The sequence below is a fragment of the Acinonyx jubatus genome, chromosome B4 (assembly GCF_027475565.1).
Source record: "Acinonyx jubatus isolate Ajub_Pintada_27869175 chromosome B4, VMU_Ajub_asm_v1.0, whole genome shotgun sequence".
NCBI lineage: Eukaryota > Metazoa > Chordata > Mammalia > Carnivora > Felidae > Acinonyx > Acinonyx jubatus.
Window position 1 is genome coordinate 126,569,036 of NC_069387.1, and position 24,326 is coordinate 126,593,361.

At 43.4% G+C, this 24,326-nt stretch overlaps 1 long non-coding RNA gene across 1 annotated transcript in view; it reads left to right on the forward strand.

Moving 5' to 3' along the window:
- The window catches only part of LOC128316491 (uncharacterized), a 386,422-nt gene that overhangs the window by 300,890 nt on the left and 61,206 nt on the right, over positions 1–24,326 (forward strand). Inside the window, exon 3 of the long non-coding RNA XR_008300485.1 lies at positions 9,680–9,848. This is a non-coding gene — a long non-coding RNA (uncharacterized LOC128316491). The remainder of the gene's footprint in view (positions 1–9,679; positions 9,849–24,326) is intronic.

Genomic DNA, 24,326 nt, shown 5'->3' on the forward strand with positions numbered 1-24,326 from the left:
TTCTCTGATGATGAGTGATTGTCAGCATCTTTTCATGTACCTGTTGGCTGCTGTATACTCTTTTTGGAGAAACATCTGTTCAAGTCTTTTGCCCATTTTTTAATTGAATTGTTTTGTTTTATTTTATTCTATCTGCTATTGAGTTGTAAGAGTGCATTATATACCTTAGATATTAACTTCTTATTAGATATATGGTTTGTAAATGTTTTCTCCCATTGTATATATTGACTTTTCATTCCATTAATTGTTTCTTTGTCTGTGCAGAAGATTTTGTCTACTTATCTATTTTTGCTTCTGCTGCCTGTGCTTTTGAGGTCATAGCCAAGATATCATGCCAAGACCAATGTCAGGAAGGTTTTCCCTTATGTTTCCTTCTAGCAGTTTTATAGTTTCAAGTCTTATATTAAAATCTTTATTCTACTTTGTATTGATTTTTGCCTATAGTGTAAAGTAGGGATTCAATTTCTTTTTTCTCTTCCCATTTATTTATTAAGGCACATGGCTACCTAGTTTTCACAACACCATTGGTTTAAGAGATTATCCTTTCCCCATTATGTATTCAAGGCACCTTTGTCAAAGATCAGTTGACTTTATATTTGTGGGTTTATTTCTAGGCTTTTTATTCTATTCCATTGGCCGATATGTCTGTCCTTATGCCAATACCATACTGTTTTAATTAATGTAGCTTTGTAACATTTTTTGAAATCAGGAAATATGACACCTCCAGCGTTGCTCTTCTTTTCTCAAGATCACTTTGGTTACTATGGGTCTTTTGTGGTTCCATATAAATTTTAGAATTTTTATTCTATTTCTGTAAAAATTTCCATTAGGACTCATTTTATGAGGCTGGCATTATTCTGATACCAAAACCAGACAAAGATACAACAAGAATAGAAAATTAGAGGTCAATATCCCTGATAAATGTAGATGCAAAATCCTCAAAAAAAAAAAAAATACTAGGTACACCAAATTTAACAGCACATTAAAAGGATAATACACCATTATCAAGTGGCATTTATCCTGGAATGCAAGTAGGTTCCAACATACACCTATCAATAAATACAATAGATTGTATTTATTACATTAATAGAATGAAGGATAAAAATCACATCATCTCAATAGATGCAGAAAAAGCACTTGACAAAATCTAACACCCTTTTATAATATAAAGCACTCAACAAACTAGGTATAGATGGAATGTACCTCAACATATTAAAGGCCATATATAAAAAAGCCACAGCTAACACAGTGTTCAATAGAGAAAAAATAAAAGCTTTTCCTCTAATATCAGGAGCAAGACAAGGATACGCACTCTTGCCCCTTCTATTCAACATAGTACTGGAGGTCCTAGCCAGAGCAATTAGGCAAGAAAAAGAAATGAAAGGAATCCAAAACAAAAAGGAAGTAAAAGTGTCTCTGTTTGCAGATGACATGATCCTATACATAGAAAATCCTAGAGACCACACACACACACACACACACACACACACACACCCTGATAAAAATAATGAACAAATTTAGTAAAGTTGCAGGATGCAAAATCAACATACAAAAGTCAGTTGCATTTCTATACACTAATAACAAACCATCTGAAAAGAAAATTAAGAAAACAATCTTATTTATAATAGCATCAAAAAGAATACATTGCTTAGGAACAAACTTAACCTATGAAGTGAAAGATTTGTACACTGAAAACTGTGAAACACTGATGAAAGAAATTAAAAGACATACAAATAAATGGAAAGACATCCCATGTTTGTGGGTTGGAAGACTTAGTATTGGTAAAGTGTCCATACTGCCCAAAGCAATCTAGATATGATTTTTTAAAGCTACCTTTATGGCTGCTCAGCTATGAAAGAGAAGGAAGGTATTACTTGAGAATTCCCAGATTGTGACCACAGTTTTGTCTCATAGTGTTAATACAGCAACATCTCTGTACTTGTTTCTGACTTGGACACTATCCAACCTGAACCCCCTTCATCTCTGGCTTCTCATCTGGACTCTATGCCTTTTATGGTGGCAGAGCTGGTCTTCAGAACTAGCTAGTCCAACACACCAGCCTGTGTAAGTTTCCATTACAATCTGTCCCCTTCTATTATCTCATTCAATCATTACCCAACCCAGGTTTCTCTAACTTCCAACCCAAACTTTTTCTACCATACCATAGAATCACAATTTCCCTCATCAATTAAAAACTACAACTATGACTTTAGAAGAGTCATTTCAGTAGTATCAGGGCTCACCATATGCCTGACCCCTGTTGAAATACACAAATAAGCCACTGACTTTTAGATATGGATGATTTACAGCCTGTGTAATGTAATGACTCACTTCATGTGAGCAGCTCCTCTGGAGCCTTCTGAATGGTCTTTTGGCCTTTATGGTGACCTAGTCAGCCCAAATTCAACACACAACTCCCCAACAACATGTTTTTTGTTGCTTCACAACAAGCCCTGTGCTACATATTCTGGAGGATATAGAGGTAAGAAAGAAAGTGTCCCCACTCTAAGAATTTGTAATAGGTAGCGTATTCCATTTTGGAGCAGCTATGTCAGAAACACCTTCCTAAAATTGATTCAGAACTTCAGCTCACTGCAACTTCTACTCATTGGTTCTTCCACAGTTTAACACATTCATTATGTGCTGGAGGGAGTAGGCTCAAGTGGGAGGGAAGTTTCCTCTCCCCCATCCCTGCCAATCCTCCACAAGGACAGAGGAGTTACCAATGATGGGTCCTAATCCAGACCATACACTGTACCACATTTGCAAGTGCACAGTGTCATGTGCATCAAAACATTGTATAAATGCACATGGGTCTTCTCTCCGTGCAGCTGTGTTGAAAGCTCAGCTAGAGGCCACTTAATATCCAGCTATTATAATCTCCTCTCTTTTGTTCCCTGCATGTGTATGTGACAAACATGTGATCAGTTTGTTTTCATGACCAGTACACCAAACCAAAGAGCTTGAGTTTTTAAGATCCACTGGGGCTTGAAGAAAGATAGAAATCGTAATGGGTTGTATAGGTGAGGCTTTTGGTGTAATCCAGGGATACCAGATTTTTTTCCTTTGGGGTAAAACATGCTAGTTCAATCAATTATAAAGTATTCATTTTGTTTCTCACTTACCATTGTACCTTGTAAGCTTCCTCAGGAACTTCATAGGGAAGGAGTTACTGAGATGAAGCTAGGATGTTGCTATTTCCAGAATTCTTGGCTACGATGCTATCAGAACCTTGTCACAGTTTGCAAAAGAAAGAATTTCTAATATTACAGCCATTTATCTACTGACTGAACGTTATCTTCAACATCTTCTGAAAGCATTCATGCAAGCTGTATTTATACACTTCCAGTGACAGGGACTTCTTTACCTTACACAGCCAGTCTTTTCACCTTTGCACACTTGTGATGAATAAGAAGTTCCTTTGTGGATCGAGCCAATTCTGATCCCTAGTAATTTCAATCTCATGGCCCTATTTCTATCCCTCAGAGATAAAATGGAATGAACTTAACAAAGTCTATTCCTTTTTAGTGTAACGGCACATCAACTTGACTACAATTCCCTCTAGTTATGTCAAGGTCTGATAACCCGCGGGAAGGAGATATTCCCAAGTGTTGGCTGTTTCTCTGTAATTGACTTTTCTGCTCAGTGCTCAGCTCAGGCAAGCCACTGTTGATCTGCCAATCTGAGACCCCCTCTGTGTACACAGCCCAATGGAGTGCGACAACCAGAGTACAGGTAATGGGTATGGATGAAAGTCATGGCTCCTGGAACATCTCCATTTCATTTGTGATGAAGCAACCCATTCTCAGAGCCCTACAGGAGACTTGGCTTTGCTACCCAATGTTCCTAACGTCAGCTGAATGTGAAGTTTGCATGCAAATAGCATCCTTGTTTAGATGCCAGATGGTCAAGTGATCCTTGGTATACCTGGGGCATCAGTATATACACATAAAGACAGTGTTTATACATCATAACAAGTAAAAAGCCTTTATACATCATCCGAGAGTGAGAGAGAGATTGTGGTAAACATACAAGAATAAGAGCTATGGAACCAGACACACCCAATTCAAACCTTGCTTTCTGTCTTTCAAAAGACTTGCTATATGTTGCGCCCTTAGGCCCAGCGACTCTATCTCCCCGGACTTCATTTTCCCCCTATATTTGCAAACCAGAGAAGCAATATCCTCCCTCACAGGGTTGTTATTAGGATAAAACGAGTGAAGCGTCTAATATAATGCTTGACACTTAAAATATACTGCTTTGACACTCAAAAATGTAAGTTCTTTTCTACAGTTATTCAGTTTACAAGGTTTTTCCCCCTTTTATTGTCTAATAACACCTAGGACTTGCTTGATCTAATTTCAAGCTTTCAGGCAGGACCACTGCACGTGTAAATGAACTCTGTCCTAAGAAAAAAACCAGAACATAGAGGAGATTGTGCAGCTTTATCCTTGGAAAGTTCTCTGTCCATCCAGCTTGCACTTTCATGCTTCCATCTCTCCATCTGCAAAATGCTTGGGTTGAATTAGATGATCTAGAAGGTCTTACACTCTCTTCTTACTCTCATCCATTATTATTATAGCAGTTTGGAGCTATTTTTGTTCTGTTCCTAAAGGAGAAGTGAGGGGGAGATGAGCAGTTCTTGGGGACCTGTTGGCTTGCAAGGCCTCTGTTAGATACTCTGTTTAGTATCGTGTTAGGCTCACTACGACCCCATGAGGGAGTTACTATTACTCTTTACTCACAGATAGATGGAGAATGTCATAGAGATTAATGACATTGGCCAAATTGCTCCTGGTTAGTAAGTGGCAGAGCTTCCTAATCTAGATGAGGACATGGATGCTGGGAGTGGGATGCTTGTCCTACTCCTCAGAGATACCAGGGTCCCTTATCTAACTCAGTACTCTTATCCCTACAAGAGAACATCATGGAACAGAGAAAGGGTGCATAGTCCCAAGACTTAGGAAACCAAGCTTCTGGCTTTTACTCTACCTCCAAGTTTCATCCTAAATTATTTTCTCAGAAGAACTGAAAAATTACCTGCTATAATTACCTTCATGGTCACCTTGAAAGGTGCATGAGCAGGGTAAAGAGGAATGAAAGATGGTACAAGGAGCTGTAGGTATGAGCTGTAAGGCGCCACTGCTCACTGTATGGCCTTGGGAAGGTTGCTTGCACCTCTGAGCCTTAGGGTCTTCACATGTCCAATGAAAGCGTTGAACCAGTTTCTTAAACTGTGGTCCCCACGCCAGTAGCATCAGTCAGTATCATCTGGGAACTGCTTAGAAGTGCACATCTCAGTCCCCACCCAAGACCTAGTGAATCAGGTGCCCTGATAGTGGAGCCCAATAATCTGTGTTTTAATAAGCCCTCTTTATCTGCAAGGGGTGGGGGAGAGCAAAGATATTTACCTCCTAAATTTCCTGGGAATTGAAGCTGCATCAGCAGCTTGTGGGAAGTGCCTGGCACATAGCAGGCTCTTGATAAGTAGTCGCCCAAACTCTCTGGGTCTCCGCCCTTAGGGTAAAAGGTGAACAATTTTGAAAGGAAACTCTTCCCTTATCTGGGTGACATGGGATTTTTCTGAGCCAACCCAAGCAGGTCACCAAAGGAAACCTAGTGCATCAGAGGTGCCACGACCCACAGATTCTAAGTATGCCTCCAACCTAGAACTTGTGAGTTTGTCTCTCGCGGAAGCTCTGTGTCTTCATAGTTGACTGCAACTCCTTCAGGACATGTGAACAGCAAGGGCATGTTTTTTTAACTAGCAGGAACCTACTTATGCTTTATGCAAATTAAAAGCAGAAAGTATCCTGATATAGGACACGGACCATGATCCGGGACTGGAAGGTGGTAAAGTCTTGGTGGGGACTGTTGGTATCAGAGACTGTATTACCACTCTGGCTTTGTGGGTCTGATTTCTCTCCGTTCTCCAGTTCACATGATGGGAAATAGCCACCCACACCTCTGGGGTTTTCTGGCCACGTGACTCTGTGCCCTCTGCCCTTCTCTTTTGCAGTCTACCTCTCTTAAGTCCAAATCCCCGGAGAAGAGAATTTGGCTCACAGGCTTGGTCCAGTCGTCTGTGGCCAGAGACACTGGATCACCTTATACTCTTAGTTACTGGGAACCACACCCCTGGGTTGAGAAGGAGGTTTGAGACGCTGTTAGGAATCGTGCAGACTGTTAGAGATCTTCATTTTGACAAAGATGGGAGAGAAATCTTTTGACTCCTCCTCAAGAACCAGGGCTGCCGACTGCTGTCAGGTGCAGGGTATGATCAAGACCCTGCCATTTTGTGTTCACAGTAAAGGTTACAACTTATAATGCTAGCTCTTCTTTTAAATTTCGCTGCCAAAAAAAGGTTGACTCGACGGACATGGGATATGGAAAGAGAATTTTTTATTCTGCAAATACACCAAAGTTCAGCGTCAGTAGGGCAATACGACAAAACATAAATTACTGTTATCTTTAGTGCATGTTATGCTTAGAGCAGCTTATTGAATCTCTGTGTAAGGAAGTTCTGCTGGGATGGAACATTTTTATTTTTTTAGTTTTTTCAAGAGGTGACTGAATACAAAAAATTTGTACTCACTTAAGGCACAAAATGGGTGTAATGTTGTGGAGATAACTCTGTGATAACAGCCTTTTCTCATCCAGCCACAGCTTAACTGTGATGCGGGCTGCGATTCCCTCAAATGAAAAATGACAAAAGTCAGACCTACTGATGTCCAATGCCCTCCTCGCTGCCGATGACATCTAGGCTTTCTGTGATGCCCTGTTGATAGAGATTTTGTGACTTGGCAGGTATCCTCAGGATGCTGGCTCCATCGTGGTCCCGGCAGGAAAGCGAGTGGCACATTCAGAGGGTTTGCTGGAAAAAGTTTAATGAGGGGATTGTTTACAGAGATTTGGGTGAAGCAGCCAGAGTGGCAAAAGTAGGTGGCTATTGTCCTGTAACCTCAGGAGAGAAAGCCCCCTGAGGCTGGCAGAGAGGGAGTGAGGAAGAAATGCCTGCATGCCTCTCTCCTGCACCCTCAGACTCTAGCTGGCACCTCCCATTGAGTCCAGTGAGAAGCCAGCATAGCAGGTCGCCCAGGGATACCGTCTCCCTGCTGCAGAGCAGGGCACATTCCAGATCTGGGGGAACAAACGGAAGCTGAAGACAACAGGAGGGTGTGGTGGATGTCTCTCCACCTCTTGTGCTGCCAACCGGGGACAAACACCCTGTCCTGTCTAACAGAGAATCCACACTGCTTCTGTGGCCTTAGGGTGTTGCTGTCTGTGGCCTGACCCCTGCTGGATAGACTTGAAGCACAGGGGCTGTGCTGGAGAGCTACTGATTGTAGACACCCAGTTCCTAGAGGAAAAGGGGGCAGACCCCCACAGCATCCCCTCCCCTCAGGAGGTAATGGGGCCAGGGATGGGCTTCTTCAGGCTTCTCAAGCCCTTTCTGTTCCAAGCTACCCCATTGGCAGCTGCCATCCTGAACATGGCCTTGGGACCAGTGCTGACCAGCACTCCCTTCAAAATCCTGCAAAAAACTTTCTTCCAGTACTTGTGCCCAAGTTTCCTGCAGGTACAGGTGTTTCCTGTCATAGGAAAACTTCTCTTGGACTGTTTCTTTCCTTCCCCTGAGGTGTGCTTTCTCTCCATCTCCCTGGGAAAACACGACCTAATATGGAAGTGAGCTCTCCTTCCTTTGACAAACAACTTCCCTTCGTACCTCTCTCAGTGCACCTGTGACATGTTAACTGGGCCTTGTTTAAGTTCTCTTCCTGTTTCGTCATTGCTTCATCACTGCTTCTTTATTTTTTTAAATTTTTTTAACGTTATTTCTTTTCGAGAGAAAGAGAGAGAGAGAGAGAGAGAGAGGGTCCAAAGCAGGCTCCACACTGACAGCACAGAGCCCACTGCAGGGATCGAACTCATGAACCGTGTGATCACGACCTTAGCCAAAGTTGGAAGCTTACCCGACTGAGCCACCCAGGCGCACCTCATCACTGCTATTTTAGCAGACCTCTTTCCTGTTTGTCCCCACAAGTCCAAGTCTACTCCAAGGTCATCTCCTGCTGTACTCATCACTGCAAGGAACTACACTCCCCAGGATCTTTTGCTCTTTGGCTTTCAAGTGGTTTCAGCCGATGGGAGGGCCTTGGCAGAAGACTGGACAGGAGAGAAGCTGGGCTTCTGGAAACATCTCCCACTTTAGCACCATCTCTTCTGGGATCCAGCTCCTGGAGGGCAGTTCCCACTGCGGTTCCCACTACAACAAATCTCCTGGAGGGTCTTCATGCCTGGATTCTGGTAGCACCGTCATTTCCCCATGACCCTAAAGTCCTAAGATTTAGGCAGCAGCTTCTTACTGCTGGAACCCTGTATGGTCTGTCAGTTCCTTCATCATCTGTGTAACTGATCCCGTGTGTTAAATTTCCTCTGCTTGAAATAGTTAAGATAATTTTCGTGCTCCTCACCGGCCCAGATACATCATCTCACCCCCATGTGGAGAAGGCAGCGTGAGATTGGGGAAAGTGTTTTCATCTTCATCACAAAAGATACCCGGGATCAGATTCCAGGTCTGCTTTTTTGACTCCAGGGACTTCAGACAAGGTCCGCAGCCTCTAGCCAAAGCCAATTGGCTATTTTCCTAGACTCCTTGGGAAGATTTTCAGTGAATTCACATTCACATTTAGATGAAAATGGTATGAAAATAACCTGGCACATGGTCCATACTCAGTAACCTAGAGTCATATTCTTCAATATCAACAAGAAACAGACTCACCTCTTTTCCTGGTCCCAGTTGTGGGCTTTGGGACTTTAGCCATTTGTGAGTAAATGCTACAGCCTTTGTAGGAATGAAACGGTCAGAGTGCCATGAGGAAAATCAAAGAAGGCAAAGAAGAGAAAAATATCCACTGAATGGCTGTCCCCATTCAGGAATTGTGCTAGGACCCCCAAGTGTACCTCCCGGTTTGACTTCCCCTGCAGGAGAAGAAACAGTGGGAAAGAGGAAGACAAAACCAGGAACTTGTCATTATCAACACTGCCTGCCCTCCATTGGCCAGGACATGGTCCCCACATGGAAAGGACATCTGTCCTTTCCACAGAAGGAAACCGGGCCTCTGGGAGGTATGGTAACTTGACTTGACTAAAGACACACAACTAGTGCAGTGGTTAGATTCCAGAACTTTCCATGCCTGGCATCCACAGTTGCCATCAGGATGGAAGATAGAAGGAAAGTTGCAAGCTTCCCTGAAAAGAAAGAAGACACACAGAGGCCACATTAGGTCTCAAGACAGGAAATTCACTTCTTGTGAAGCTTGCAAAGCAAACCCAAGAGGTATGGAGGGGGGAGGGAAAAGAGAAGAAAGAAACTAGGAGAAACAGTTGAGTTGGAGACCTGGAGGGGCCGGGAGAGATAAGAAGGGAGAGGAGAGACGGAGGCAGCTGTGACAGGGCTCAGATAAGCAGCTGCATCTCTCTATTAGAGATTCTGCCCCAGTTCTCAGAAAATTCCATCTCCAGAGCCTGTCAGGGGAGATGTAATCCACCTCAGAGGGAAGGAAAAAGGAAATGGAGGTGGGGGAGGTGGGCAGAAGGGAGCTGCTGTCTCAAGGGCGTTCCCCTCCATTTTGGAGACTGCCTGGCTCCTGACCTCGGTTTGCCCTCCTTTTCACAGGAGCTTTAAGAAGTAGACAATTATGTGGCAGATTCATGACTTCACTCTTCAAGGAAAATACTTCTGGATCCAGCAAGGAAGACAGTCATGGGCCATTGGTTTCTAAAATTGCTACTTCTCCAAAAGCCCTCAGATGAAGAAGCTGCCCACAGTCGACCCCTCTCACAAGGTAATGAAGACATCTGTCTTTGGTAGGTTCAGACTCGGCTGCACTCGGCTGCATACCTGTCCCGCACCAGGTGCAAAGTCTCCATGCTGTCCCACGTCCTCCTTATCCGTTCTTCCCTGCCATACCCTGGGATGGATTTGACTCCTTCCTTGTTTAATAGAGGAGGAAACTGAGTGTCAGAAGAAATAGCCCAGGGTCAAACAGCCAGTAACTGGAATCTGAGTGTTCTGGTTCTCGGTCAGGTATTCTTTCCTGAAGTGGGAAGCACGTGCACTGGTGATGTAAAGATGATTGCAGGTGTCGCGTGTGTAAATTTCTAAAATAGTATTTTAGGACTTACATGTTTGTTTTATTGTAAAGTAGAATATATTAAAGGAAAGCTTACATATAACTGGTATACTAAACCTTATATACTATCGGCACATACATACTATTACCTTAGAAGAGGTTAGATACATGTTTTATTTAAGAAAAAAAATAGTGAGTTTATAATAATACAGCGTTCACCAATACAATAATAGCGAACACTTTCCTGGTTAATATAAAGTGACCACAGTCTAAGCTAGATAGAGATTTGTGCGTATAATTAATTCTTATGAGTTGGCTTTTTTTTTTTTGCATTTTACAAATGAGTAAACTGAGGCACAGAGACCTCCAGTAATTTGCCCAAGATCACCCAGCTAGTGAGCAGATTCACACTGAGATGGTCTGGCTCCAGCGTTAGTGCTATTAACCGCTGCCTTAGCCACAGGTTATGCCCTGATCTCTGAAACTTGGAAATAGACATTCATGAACACCAAGAGTATGGTAGGGACTTTGTCCTCCAACATTCATTCTACACTTCTTCCAGAATAACAGAATTTGAGGCCAGACACATGGCCACAGAGAATTAGTACCCCAGATGGGGTCTGGGGACCATGTCCTGGCCAATGGAGGGCAAGCAGTGTTGATAATGACAAGTTCATGGTTTTGTCTTCCTCTTTCCCCCTGCTTCCTGGTTGAAAGGGGGAGGGTGGTGATCACCTTGGGCCACATAGTCATGGGCTACACCCCAGGGAAGCCAGAGTAGCTAGAGAGAAGAAGCCTGGCTTCCTGCTGGCTTTGTGGAGAAGTGATTCCAGCCCCAACTTGTTCCATGAGAAAGAATACGCCTCCATCTTGCTCAAGCTACCCTTATTTTGGGTCTTTGTTACGCAGCCACACCTACATCCTGATGTTTGTCAGAGACCTATAACCCCCTTGCAAATCTGGAAGGGCAACCTGGTATTCAAGGAATTTGTCCAATAGGCTTATGAAGAAGCCATCTGAACTTAAACCTATCCCTGCACAGAATAATAATAATTATAGTGCTAATGGCATTTATTATGGGCACTTTCCTAAGCACTTTACACCTTTTGACCCATTTATCCTTCACTATGAGGAAGATACTATGTTTGTCCCCATTTTACAGATGAAGAAGCTGAGCCACAGGAAATGTAAGGTGCTCTCCCCAAAGCACATATGTGTAAATAGCAGTGATTTCACGTATGACCTTTTTGAAATTTAAAACTATGAAGAAGTTTGGGGCGCCTAGGAGACTCAGTCAGTTAAGTGTCTGACTCTTGATCTCAGCTCCAGTCGTGATCTCATGTTGCATGAGACTGAGCCCCTCATCGGACTCTGGGCTGACAGCACAGCCGACAGCTTGCTTGGGATTCTTCTCTCTCTCTCTCTCTCTCTCTCTCTCTCTCTCTCTCTCTCTCCCTCTTTCTCTGCCCCTCCCCTGCTCTCTCTCTAAATAAATAAATAAATTAAGTAAGTAAGTAAGTAAGTAAGTAGAAGTCTAAAGGTTTATTTCAGCCTTTAACTTTAGAGAGGGAGAGAGAGAGAATCCCAAGCAGGTTCCATGCTGTCTGCAGAGAGCACCACACGGGGCTCCCATCTCACAAACCATGAGATCATGACTTGAGCCAGGATGAAGAATTGGAGGCTTAACCGACTGGGCCACCCAGGCACCCCTACCTAAGCAGAAGTTTAATAATGGATGGAGGTCACCCTCCCTTGACATTACAGAGAGCTGGAGGGAAGAAAGGGTTTACTTTCTTCAAAGTCAGTTTCCAAAGGGTCAGTTGCCAGAGCATATGGTAGATAAGGGGCATCCCCCACCAAACTGACTTGGCCTGTTCTTCTGGCTTCCCAGGGTGTTTCCCTTGACTGTGTGGTCCTAGATGGGTCACCACTACTCAAGGATTCCAGCCAGGGAGCAGCCTGACCAGAACAGGTGCTCATCCACTGTTCCTGCTGGGGTTTCATGCCCCTGATTGAGGCCACAAGGGAGTGAGGGAGGAGAGAGGGGACAGCTCTGAGAAGCCAGGGAACAGAAATGAACATCAGTAAATCAAAGCATGCTGGGGTCTAGAAGCCAGATTCAAACTCTGAATGCCCTGCAGGGCTCTCAGGTTCCAGTGAGAAGGAGTCAGGCTCCCCGGCATGAAGGGCAACCCTGGGCTCCCCCTTCTTCTGGTCCATATCATGTAGTTTAAAATTCAGTCATTTATGCAGCATCTACAGAGCAAGGTATTGAGGAAGAAGCGAGATGCGGTTAATGGACTGAACGGGAAGAGAAAATGCAGTCTCTTTTTCTGCTCCTGGGAGAGTTACCATTTGGGGGAAGAGGGGGCAACAAGCAAGTAGAGAAATGAGACCCCAGAGGTGGACTGAGGTCAAATCATGCAGTACCTTTTTATGTCATGTTAAGGACTTTGGCTTCCTGTTCAAAAACAATGGGTCTCATGATAGATGCATTTTGCAAGTGGCTGAAAGATTTCCCATCTTGTGGCCTCAGGGCTATTGCCCTCACAGTTTGGGATGAGTTTGTTCCAAAGCCCACTACCCAGCATTCCATGTCCTTACACCTGCTGTTGGCCCCACCCCTGCATGGAAGTTCTTCAAGTCAAAGTCACTAACAACTGCCACATCACCAAATCTGGTGGCCAATGCTGGGTCTTCATCTAAATTGTTTATCAGCAGAATTTGACACAGGGAGTGACTGACTCATTGAAATATCCTTTCTTGGGTCTTAGGACTGGGGAACCAAATGGGATTCCCGCTACCTTCCCAGAGGCACCTTACCAGTTGCCTTTGTGGGATCTTTCCTCACTTCCTGAACTCTAAGTGTTGTGGCCTCTCCTCCTCTGCAACCCTCAGTCCAAGTTGCTCTCCACGTGGTTTCAGTCTATCTCAAAGCTTTAAATACCACCTCTGGACTGGTGATTCTCAGATTTCTCATTCCTTCTCAGAGCCCTTTCTCAAACTGCTGACTCCTGTCTGCAATGCTTACCTGACCTCTCAACTCAGAAATCCGGGGGACATCTCAGACTGCACTTCCAACAACATCGTCATGATTCCATACCTAATCCTACATTTTCTGTATTCCTCCCCATTCTTGTAAATGGTACCTGCCCCATTCCTGTCGCTTAAGCCACAAGCCTTGGAGATCCACTGACTCCCTTCTTCTCGGTTGCAGTGCACTGACAAGTCCTGTCTGATCTACTGAATGTGCCCGTGATCTGACAGCTTCTCACAGTCTCCACTGCCTCTGGACTTTGGTTGTAGCCCCTCCTGATCAGTGCCCCTGCTTCCAATCTTGCTTCCTTAGAGTCTAAAGTCCATCTGCAAGCAAGCAGAGCAATCTTTTACAGTTTTTGTTGGTTCGTGACAGTCTTCTGCTAAAACTCTCCCCTCACTGCCCTCACAGCACCCTTGGAGTAAGATCCCAAGTCCTGACCTGGCTTCTGAACCACCCCTCATTCCTCCCCCTGCTCCCGCTCTCTCCCTGCATCACCAGCTCCTGCCACACCGGCTTCCTCACCCTCCTGTTCAGGGCTGCTGCTCTTCCTCTGTCAGGAACACTTTCCCCAGCCACCCCACAGTTTGTTCCATCACCCCAAACCAGCTTCTGCTCCGATGTGACTTCCCCAGGGAGCAGCACTTCCTGGACCATCTTATTTAAAAGAGCTTCCCCGTATCAGTTTCTTCATTTTTCTTCTTAGTCCTCACCTTCTACGTGTTACATACCAGTTTATTAATTTACTGTCTCTCACACCTCACAGGGACCTAAGTTTTAGGGGTGCAGGAACTGGCTTTTCTGCTTACTATTGTTTTCTGTATCTGACACAAAGCCTGACACATAGAACTTACTCTATAATTTCTTGCAGAAAGAAGGGATGCTGGCTGTCACATACAGCTTATATGCAGACTCGAACACATACATACACCATAGTCCTCACATACCCTCTGAGGTACACTTTCACATCTATAGGGTTTCCACAAAGTCCCCATGTGATTGCTCCTAACATCAGGTAAAAGCTGAGACCAGCTCCAAGGGAGCACTGACATAGAAAAAGATGGCCAGAATAAAATTTGAAATCTATGTGGGGAATGAAAGGGAGTGCATGGAAATTTTTCACTAGTCTGCATAAGGACTTTAAGGCTACCTGGGATGCTGTGGGACATACCAGGCACACTCCAACCCATACACACATCCTCACACCCCCATGTGCACAGATTCACACACATTTATCACCACACAGATACACCCACACAGACACATACCTATTCAGCTGTTCATACACTCTCATGACTCATGTACCTATAGGACCTTCCCGACACAAACCTACATACCGCATGCACACACATGCCCAGACACGAAACTTGTCCTTGTGGATACACCATCATGCTAATACACTCAAACACACTCATGCCCTAAGGAGATATTCACACTCACTTGCTTCTCAGTTCCATCTCCTCAAGCCAGCACACAAAAATGACTTACATGTTGCCAACTTACTTATCCACATGCACAGTCATAGAAGTACCTACTCTAATACTCTTAGATATTCACATATTCGCATGCACTTACTAGAACATTCAAGTCCATTTTTTGTAGCCCATGCACACTGAAGCGTGCGCCCACACACGCGCACGCACACACACATGCTTTAAGAACTAATCTAAAATGCCGCATCCTGTTGTTACGGCAACAGAAGCCCTCCAACCACCTAGGGAGGAACAAGCACACGTGGAAACAAAAACCCAGGGCAGCTCTGCGGAGGAAGGTGGACCATGTGACTGTGAAGAAGGTGCTCTGAATGGAGGCCCTTCCTTCCCACCTCTTTGAGAAAACTGATGGTGTCAGATGGAAACTCCCCCCACTTCCTGGGGGGGGGGCTATAATATGCCTGTATCTACACTTTTACCTCCTTTCTCCCAGCCTCAGAGACAGTGGCCCTCCCTCTTTGGGTGGACATTCTCCACCTGTGCAGAGCATCTCCTGCCTTCCCGTCTCAGCCCACATGCTGCTGTCTGTGTTTGCTCTTGACTGCTTCTTCTGAGATGAAGAACCCGCTCCAGTGTTTTCCATGGCAAGAACCTCCTCCCCCAACCATTCATTTCCCTCCAGTCCTCTCTCTTTCATCTTCAGAGCCAGGTTTCTCAAAAGAATTGTCTACATTTTCTTGTGTCTACTTCTGCACATATCACCATCCAATCGCTACAATCAGGATACTCCTCCTCTGTTGACTAGCACTGCCCTGGCAGAGCCACCATTGAGCACTGTCTTGATGAATGCAGCAGATACTTGGATGTCCTCAGTGATGTTTATTCAGTTCCCTTCTGCCACAATTCTCCTCGGATCTCTGGCCATACCTTCTTCATTCAGCTGCTTTTGCAGCCTTGTCTTTCTCTTCTTGCCTCATAGATCTTCTTGTTTCCCCCAGGGGCCTGTCCTGGCTTCTTCTGCTCTATTTACTCTGCATCCACTTGAAATCGTTTACTCTTCATGGGTTCAACAACTGCCCAGAGCTGTTCTTTGAGTTTCAGACGTTATGTATTAAAACCTCACTGGGAACTTCCATGCAGATGTTTCTCGAGCCCTAAAAGTCTACTTAACTTAGTATGTCTCCCCCCAAATCCTATCCTTCCAGCCATGCTTTCTGTATCAGGTGGCTCTGTCACGTACCTACCCTCTAAGCCAAGAATGTGGCCATCATCTTAGACTACTTCTCATTCATCTAGACCCAATTAGTTAGAAAGCCCTTAAGATTCCATGTTTTCCATCTCTAAAATCTGTTTTTCATTGCCTTCTTTCCCCTCCAAAGAATACAAAAGCATGTTATCTCTCATCCAGCTATTTAAATCACCTAACCTTCCTTCTCAGGGGACTTGTCATCTTAAAATCCTTCTTTAGCCCACAGTGGAAATTTTGTACCCAGACGAAAACTCTTGCCTTCCTCTTGTTCTGCTGTCCCTTCCCCCCTGTACATGTAGGTCTTTAGTTCTGGCCATATGGATATTCCTAAATTCCTCTGATGATTTCTGGCTGTTCAAGCCTTCATGACTTAGTTCATGCTGCCTGGAATGACCTTGTTCCCTGTTTTCTCCATGGCTTCACCCTCTCCTTTGTTCCCCTACTTCTCCTGAGCAGGCTTCTATCACTGCGGCTGTAATACTTGAGTGCCATTATTGTGGGTCTTTCTTCTTACCACATTGAAGCTTCAGAAGACAGGATGTTTCACTGTCTTAGACACCACCATATTGCATGAGTCTGTGCCCATCCATTGTGTGCTAACAACCTGCTCAGTACTGTCATAGATGAAGTACTAAGTGGCATAAAGGCCATGGGAACGCCCAAGAGGGAGTGACTGACCCTGACCTTGGAGACGCATCCACAGCACTGTTGCTAAATCTCGACCTATGGGCTGAATCCAGCAGAAACATGGCTTGGTGGACACATATGGCGTTTGTAAGAGAACTGGGGAAGTCCCAAATTCACTACAGACCTACAATTCCCTTTCATTTCAATCAACACTTTCACTATTTTTGTTACCCACCTGATTCCTGAATGAATTTAAGTTCAAGACTTCTAAGTTAGACCAAAAGAAGATTTGGGGCATACAAAGAACAGAAAGGGGCTCTTCTCTGTCATAGAGTGTGATGAAATTTTGGGGTGATAGTGGTGTTCATAGGGTCTGGAGCCAATGGCAAAGGAAGAATTCTTGAAGGCCTCTTTGATGCAAAAAGGTGATTTTATTAAAGCACGGGGACAGGACCCAAGGGCAGGAAGAGTTGCCCAGGGACCATGAGGAGAGACTGGTTATATACTATGGAGTTGGGGGAGGTAAAGTCCAGGGGAAGTTTTCAATGAGATTTTCATATGCTAAAGAAGACTCACAGGATACTGGAGGCCTCGCTGTTGTCAAGCTAATATTGTTTTTTCCCTCTAGCAAAGCATTAGCATTGAGATGTAGGGAGTTCCTGGAGAAAAGTCTTACTCTGCCAGCCTCAAGTATTTGTCAATGGGCTGCAGGCTATGAGGAAACTTAGTTCTATCCGCCATTTCCTTCTGCCTTTGTTTCCCACCTCAGAGTGGCTTAAAAGAGGGGCATTTTAAAATCAAACCTCCTGTATTTGAGTCAGAGATTCCTTGCTTACCAGCCACGTGTCATTAGGCAATTTATTTTCGCTTTCCTGAGCCTCAGTTTTCTTCCATTGTAAGCAAAGGGATACTGAAAGCACCAAAATCATGGTATTGTAATAAAGACTAAAGAAGTAAATGCATAGAAAGCCTTTAGAACAGCACACTCCATGCATGTTAGCGCTTGCTGTCATTCAGTATTATTCATTGGGCGGACGAAATCTTAGCGGCAAAGGAGTCTGAAAGAATTTTGCATATTTGGGGAAAACTGAGCTGATTAGGACGGAGTGTAAAATGAATGGGGGATACACGGGATAGAGATCAGGCCTCATTGCTTGTTTTGCTCATACCTAGATGAGGGCCAAAAGCAAAATAGTATCTTAGCATGGGTGTATGATTGCACATTAAGAGATGCATAATGTGCTCTCATTGGCGAGCGAGTCTGGCTACCATGTGCCTGGATAAGAATTAAAGGGGTTCATTCATGGGTCATGTTTTGAAATCCTCTTTTGCTCCAGGCACTGTACTAGGTACCTGTAAGATATCATTGAGCAAAACGAAGATCTTCTGACCTTACATTCTAGCTGGCAAAGAAGATTGGAAGTAAATAGTATGCACAACAATTAAGTGAGTTTTATGCAATGTATGAAATTTACATAATTCCTCATCTGTGGGGAATAGATGGAGTGGGAAGGGTGCAGGCAGGGGGGATTCCTATAGGACAACACTGTGGAGTGATTCAGGAGAGGGTGTTAACAGTAACACGGGGAGGAGGATCAGGCTTATCTTTAGTGCTTATAACCATTCAGTTTTTAATTCTGTCAGTATTTTATGATTTTTCCCATATTATTTGGGCTATTGTAAAGTTGCAAATTTTTCCCATATTATTTGGGCTATTGTAAAGTTGCAAAATTTATAAATAAATTATATTTATACTATAAAGTATAACATTTTCTTTCTGAAGAGGTCTCTTCAGTTTTCAGGATGTGGGAATAAGGTTGTACGACATTGTGATTTGTCAGAAATATATATTTGTCTATCTGAATGACCAAATATATATTTCTAATGTATCTTTCTAATATGTATTTGATCTTTGTCCAGTGTTCCTGACTCACTCCTAAAACCCTGGGAATTTCCGGTGATAAGGGCCATAAAAGCATCTTTTGTTATGTTAAGGCAATATTTGGAAAGCCATTAGGTAACCAGAGAGTGGGAGTGGCCGCCCGGAGAACCAACCAGGTGATTGGAGGATTGGAACTTACAGTCCCACACACTGGACCTCAGGGGAGAGGAGAGGGGTTGGAGGTTCATCAGCCAAAGGCCTGAGACTGAGTCAGTCTTGACTGTGCAAGGAACCCTCCAGAAAAATCCAAAAGGACTAGGTTCTGGAGCTCCCTGGTTGGTGAACACATAGGGGAGAGGGGACAGTGTTGTCCCTGGAGAGGGCATGGAAGCACCACACCCTTTCCCCAGACCTCGCCCGATGCATCCCTTCATCTGGCTGTTGACTCCTATCCTTTATCATATCCTTTAATGAACTAATAAACGTAAGTGTTTCCCTGAGTTCTGTGAGCTGCTCTAGCAAATTGAGGAGGTGGTTGGAACCCCGGATCTGTAGCGAGTGGGTCAGAACCGCAGGTACCAGCGGGTGGCTTGCGACTAGCGTCTAAGATGGAGACTGAGCCCTCATCCTGTGGGATCCAGTGCTGTCCCCGGGTAGACAGCGTCAGAATTGAGTTGAAATCTTTAACACCCTGCTGGTGTCAGAGAATTGCTCAGTGTTGTGGGGGGAGGGTCTCTGACATTGAAATTGGGTTTGAGAACACTAAAAGAGGTTGGATTGTTGTTCTTGTTATTTACTATGAAAGAAACAAAATAATTTTGCTCCCTATTCCCATAAACAAGAATGCCTTGATATCTTCTTGGATTTCTATAGGGAAAAAATTTTATTCCAAATTTCAAACCGAAACACCTGAGAGAATCCTAAGACCCTACCACTTAGACACCCATTTCCTATAATAACTGCAGTCTTTAACTTTTAAATGAAATTATTAGAAGCGTGGAAAATTGCTTAGAGTACCTGTAATGGGTTAAATTAATAAAACCAATTTAATCTTCCAAACTGCAGCTTTTATCTACTCTTAGTGTGTTTATTCAATCATAACATGCATCTATGCAGTGCCCAAATCTGGATGGTTTCAATAAAACTGGATTTTACGAACTGAAGAGTTCACATTCTGCAGCTTTGAAGGATTTATTTTTAAAAAAAAATGGTGGGCAAGAGGGTAGGCAGTGGCAGTGAAGTGTGTGTGTTTGTGGGTGTGTCTGTGGGTGTGTCTGTAGGGGTGTGGGGATGTGACTATGTGTGGGTGTCTGTCTGTGGAGGAAGGAGTGTGTGTTAGGGTTTCTCAGCCCAAACACTATGACTGTTTGGAAGCAGATAATCCTTTATTGGGGAGGACTGTCCTGTGCCTGCAGTATGTTTCCCAGCACCCCTGCCCTCAACTCACTAGAAGCTGGTACCACCCGCCTCCGCTGTGACAACTAAAAATGTCTGTAGGTATTGCCAAATGTCTCCAGGAGTAGAATCGGTCCTGGTTGAGAACCACTGCCCTGTCTCATGCCCTTGTTGAGCAATTAGCACCGCTTGACTTTATGTCACAGATTTATTTACTTGGTCTACCCTCTGGATCCTGGAGTTCTGTGATCCCATCAGCTCCATTACACTAGAGTGAAGCTCCATAGAGGGAGACACTGTCCCTCTGGCTCACTGTCGCATACCAAGTGCCTGGAACAAGATAGAAAACCAGTCAGTTTTGATTGCACCCATGAAAGAAGTCTTTCGGGGCGCCTGGGTGGCTAAGTCGGTTAAGTGTCCGACTTCAGGTCAGGTCATGATCTCACGGTTCATGGGTTTGAGCCCCAGGTTGGGCTCTGTGCCGACAGCTCAGAGGCTGGAGCCTGCTTTGGATCCTGTGGTCTCCCTTTCTTGCTGCCCCTCTCCCACTCACTCTCTGTGTCTCAATCTCTCTTTCTCTTTCTCTCTCAAAAATAAATAAACATGAAAAAATTTTTTTTAAAAGAAAGAAAAATCTTTCAAAGGAGGCAAATCTGAAATGTCACTTAGACAGACCTTGTATAGCTTTGGTTAATTAAGTAACTTAACTCCCCTGCTTATCCGTTTTCTCATATACAGAATGGACATAATAGTACCTACCTCATGAGCTTGTTCTGGGGATTAGATGTAGGGTGACCATACATTCTGATTTGCTTAGAACAATTTTGCTGGTGTCCCAGCCTAGTTATTAATTACTATTTTCACTCTCAAACTTGTCCTGCTTTGGCTGATAAATCATAAGGCAACTGTTTTGTGCTGGTCTCAGCCTGTCAATAACCACTGCTGTGATGGGACCAGCCCTGTGGTTTTCTGACCGAGGGATGTCTTTGCAGTGACCCTGAGGGAAATGGGGGGAGAAAATTAGGTTCATTACTTACTAGTCCTGGAACTTATATGGTACACTTTGGGCCACACAGCAAGTTCACAGATAGAGAGAGAAAGAGAGAGAGAGAGAGAGAGAGAGAGAAATAGGTCTGGGGTTTTGCTTTCATTGGGGTCCAGCTTGGGAGCCTAGAGTTTCTCAGGCTGACTCTCTTTATTGGTGAATTTAAAACATAAGGACGGAATTTGAAGCACAGGAAGAGAAAAAACGAGGGGCCCAAATGGTCAGTTATCAAATCAAATCTCTAAAACAAAGAAGACAAGTGGGGGGTGGGCTCCTTACCTAGAGCAACTGGCAATGTGTTTGCGAAGGTAGCCCCCCCTTTGAAGCGGATACCTTGCCAATCAAAGCTCAGGTCCGGGCTCTGCCATTACCAAAGGCCAGTGTCGGGGCTTATGCTACTGCAACTAAGGTGTTAGTGCCTGTATGCTGCTTAGAAAAGTGGCAAGGAGGGCACAGTCCTTAGTTACTTATTATCTGGGCTGCCCTCTGGATTCCAACTGGCCCCCTCTTGCGGTTAGGATGATGTCCAGCTGTGCCCACTGGCTTCGAAGGTCCTAGATCTACCTGAGTGTTGTGGATTCTCCCAGAACCCTCTTTTTCCCTGATGCCTGCTCACTTAAAACTTCAGTTACTCTAGCAACTCAGGATCTTCCGCAATCCTGGGACATTTAGTTAAATCTTTTTCCACCTGAAAAAAAGCCCTTCCCAAACTCTCGTGGGTCTAACCCTGACTTGTACTTACAGATCTTGGCTTAAATGTCACTTCTTCCTGGAAGCCAGCCCTCAATCCACAGACCAGCTTCCCTGGTTCTATGTTGCCACAGTATAGTTCCTGGTATCCTAATTTATGGTAATTAATGCTTTATAGTCTATCTTGGGGGGGGTGCTGGAGGTTGTGTGACCCTGTGGCTTGTGACTATTTTCCTCCTTGCTCTATCCCTGGGATAGAACTCACATGAGGCAGTCAATAATTATATATTTATTGGATGAATAAATTAATGAGTTGATGTCAGATCCTGTCTCTGACACTGCCTGTAAATTTGTGGCATTTACTTTCACCCTTGGAGACTCCTCTTTCTCATTATGAAGTGACTATCTCATCATCTTAAGAAGAAATTATGTACAGTGTCTTGCACATAGTAGGAGCTCGATATATATAAGTAGAAAGAGACCACCTCTTCTAAGCCAAACCTTCAACCCCTCTCAGAATTGCCACTGTACTCCTCCTGGTCGACCTCAAGAAGTGGGAGATGACCTCAAGTTCTCCCTAATCGCATTTGAAGGATGAGATTCTGATAATGAATGAAAGATGATTTTGTCATAATGGGGTTTCATTTTCATATTGCTAGGTTGGAAAGCAATTTCAATGGGGGAAAAAAATGTCATGTGTCCTAAATGGTTAATGATCCTCAGCAAGCAATCTGTCCAGCATGAGAAAGACTTCTTTTGCAATCTGACAGCTGATCTGTGATCAGGTTCTGCTTGGCTGCTGTCCTGACTCCTCCCCTGGCTCTCCATGGGGCTCACTGAACACCCTATGGAAGAAAAAAAGCCCAAACCTTTTATTACATGCATTTCTGATTTCCCAGAAGCTACTCAACAGAGGGGGACTGCAGATGCCTGCCAGATGTTGCTTTATCTTGTGGGACAGGAATGCTTTCTTCAAGTGTTTTGAGATTTATGTTTGTAAGATTAGAGCTGATGTATCCTTTCTCTTCCTTTCCTTCATTCCTTCAGTAAACATTAATTTAGCAACTACTATCTCCGGGACCATGAATGCAAAGATAAGCTACATAGTTTCTGCCACTCAGACTCCCAATTTAATAAGGTATATTGAGCAATTAAGCAGACCATTGTGATAAAGAGTGGTGCTGCACTGAAAGGAAGTGCCTAGGGTGATGTCAGAAACCTGAGGGTAGGTGCCTAATTCTGTGCTGGGGTCAGTGAGAGCTTCCTGAAAGAGGTGTCAGCAAGGATACTCACAAATTAGGGAAGTAAAGCTATTTTAGGCAGAAGGAACTGCACATGAGAAGGGGCAGAGACTGAAGTAGCTTAGCATATGGAGAAGATAGTAAATTGCTCAGGAGACGAGTTTTATGTGCCAACCAAAGGGTAATAGAAGTGAGGACAAAGAGGTAGATAGGATCCAGGTCAGGAAAGCCTTAGATGTCACATTTAGGTGATTAAACTTACTTTAAGGCTATAGATAAAAGTTCTTTATTTGGGTCTATCTATCATCTATCTATCTATCTATCTATCATCTATCTATCTATCATGTATTTATCTGTCCTCACTGTGTGCATTTTTTACTTTTTTTAATATTGTCTTTTAACTAACAGAAAATTTAATTTTAACTTAACTAGATTATCCAAATGTTTCCAGTTAGTTTCTTTGTACCTACTTTATGTATTTATTTTTTAAATGAAGTATAGATGACCTATAATGTTTTATTAGTTTTAGGTGTACGACATAGTGATTTGACAATTATATACATTATGAAATGCTTGCCATGCTAAGTATAGTTACTATTGGTCACCATCCCAAGTTACTACGATGTTATCAACTATATTCCCTAGATTGTGCTTTGCATCCACTTATTTATTTGATAACTTGAAGTTTGTACCTCTTAATTCCCATCATCTATTTTACCTATTCCCCTGCTCCCATCTTCTCTGGCAGCCCCCATTTTGTTTTCTGTGTTTGAGTCTGTTTCTGTTTTTGTTTGTTTGCTTGTGGATTCAATGATTCTGTTCTTTAGATTGCACATAAAAGTGAGATCATACAGTATTTGTCTTTCTCTGATTTATTTCACTTACCATAATACCTTCTAGGTCCCTCCATATTGCCATGAATGGCAAGATTTCGTTCTTCTTTATGGGTGTATAATATTCCATTGTATATATACCATGTCTTCTTTATCCATTCATTTATTGATGGACATGTATCTACTTTAACAAAACGTTGCTTATCCCAATGTCATGAATATACCTCATGTATTTTCTTTTAGATTGATTTTTTTTTATCTTTCACATTTGGATTTACTATCCCTTTAGAACTGACTTTCTAAATGATTAAAATTTTTATTCAATAAGTTATAATTCATTACTGTCATTTTTTAGAAAATTTTTTATTTAATCATCTGTAATGCAGTGTAATTGACATATGATAAAATGAATGTAATTGAAGTGTACATTTTGATAAGTTTGACTTATGTGTATTCCCATGAAACCATCATGGTAATCAAGAAAATGAACATATAGATCATCTCCAAAAGTTTATTAATATCCTTGGTAATCCCCCCTTCCCAAACCTCTTTACCCCAGGCAACCACAGATCTATCTTCTTTCTGTCACAATACATTAGTTGGCATTCTTTAGCAGTTTATATAAATGAAGTCGATGGTATGTACCCCATTTTGTCTGGCTTTTTAAAAACTCAGCCTCATTATTTTGAAATGCATCAATGTTGAACATATCCATAGTTCAATCCTTATTATTGAATAGTAGCCATTTGTGTAGGTAA